Source organism: Trichosurus vulpecula, chromosome 2, assembly GCF_011100635.1.
Source record: "Trichosurus vulpecula isolate mTriVul1 chromosome 2, mTriVul1.pri, whole genome shotgun sequence".
In the NCBI taxonomy this organism is placed as follows: domain Eukaryota; kingdom Metazoa; phylum Chordata; class Mammalia; order Diprotodontia; family Phalangeridae; genus Trichosurus; species Trichosurus vulpecula.
In genome coordinates this window covers 185,823,422-185,825,333 of record NC_050574.1, presented here as the reverse complement: position 1 = coordinate 185,825,333, position 1,912 = coordinate 185,823,422, and positions in this window count along the sequence as shown.

Below are 1,912 nucleotides of genomic sequence, written 5' to 3'. Positions count from 1 at the left end.
ATAGACATACAGTGCTTGAACTTCAAGTCTGTCTCCTATAATTTATTGCCTATGTGACCCTGGACAAATCAGCATTTTTGGGCCTCATTTTCTTCCATCTATAAAGGTTCCATCTGTAAGAGGTTGAACTAGATGACCTCTAAGAGCCCCAACGCTCAGTATGTGACAAATGACAATTGTCAGTTATTAACTCAGTGGCTTAGTGAGATATAGTATAAAGCACTCACCTTAAGGTGTTTGCCATCCTAGTAGTATATTGAGAAAATAGGAAGAAAAATGATTTTAGACCTGGAAGAGATCTAAAGATTGTTTAATCTAACCTACTAATTTTATAAATGAGGAAACTGAATTCTAGAAGTAACTTACCTAGAATATCACTACCTAGATTTCTTGATCTTTTAGGTTTTACTATGCTGAATGCCTACTATGTGCAAGATAATGTACCTAAGTGTGTAAGATGGGTATAAAGAAGCAAAAGATATGTTCCTTTTCTCCAGGAGCCTGCTGTGTATAATCAACCTATAAGTAGTTTAGATATTAAGTACTATAGGAAGTTGCATGAAATGAGAGATGAATTTTAGCTGAGTTATTCAGAGAAAGCTTCATGGTGGCAATATGATTTAAATTGGGCCTTGACCCCTTAAACTGGATGGAATTTTGCTCTGTTGAGACAAATGGGTAAAAAGGGTAGTATGAGTTTAGAATGGCAGGAGCAAATGTGTGGAGCTAGGAAAATGCATGTGTGTTCAGAGGCAAGTAGACCACTGATTGGAATAGGATTTGTATAAGGGAACATAGAAGATAAGATTGAAGAGGAAAGTTGGGGTGATACTCAGGCTTGTCAACAAAGGGGAACTCCAGTAGATTTTTGAATGAGACAGTGACATGATGAAAGTAATGTTTTAGGAAAATTAATATGGCTTCAGTATCTAAGGCATATTAGTGGGAAGAAAAATTAGAGTCAGAAAGAGCAACTAGGAAACTTGGAATTATCCAGGCATGAGATAATAAGAGATGGAACTAGATAATGGCAGCAGGAACTGAACACAAGGACAGGTGTGAGAAATTGGGAATGAAGATTTAATACTAGTTAGCAGCTACCAGGATATGGAGATCCAGAGAGATCTGACCCTGAATGACTAGAAAAATGGTGCCACCATTATCAGAAGTAGGTAAGTCAAGATGAAGAATTGGTTTGGAGGAAGGAAAATGTTGCATCCAGCCTTAGATATATTGTGTTTGAGGTGCCATTCAGGCTGGAGGTAGAGGGAGAAGCCAGGGCTGGAGATCTAAATATGAAATATGAGGTAGAGATGATAGTTGGAGCGATGGAAATGAGTGAAATTTCTTGATACAAAGGCTATGTGCAGGAAATGCAAATGGTTGAGGACAAAACCTTAGGGGACGGGAGGAAGGACCATCCACAAAAGTGATCATATGCAAAAAAATCTAAGAAGAAAAAGCAATATCAGCAGGCACAAAATAAAATGACATCCACTTTGACTCCAGAATTCATTCTAATTAAAAAAAGGTGTTGAAAGTCTTCTTTGCTCAGCAAATCCTTAGTAGCACAGATTAATAGATTTCATATATAATGTTTAAAATATTAAAAGCATTGAACTCTTTTCAAGCTCTTGATACACCATTTTTATATAACTAATTGAAATACTAATCACAGAAATGTCACCTAAAAACAAATGAACAAACGTTTACTTAAAATAGGCCCTTTCAAAGACCTCACCAAGTTCCACTGTGAATGAATGCTTAGTTAACAGTGTAACAGGCCTTTGGGAGCTTATAGCAAATACTTTATAAATTAAGGCTGTGGCCATATCACAAAATACAAAAATGATACACTCAAAACAGTGGGGAAAAAATTACTGAAATAAGTTTATTGGGGTGAAATTTGGGT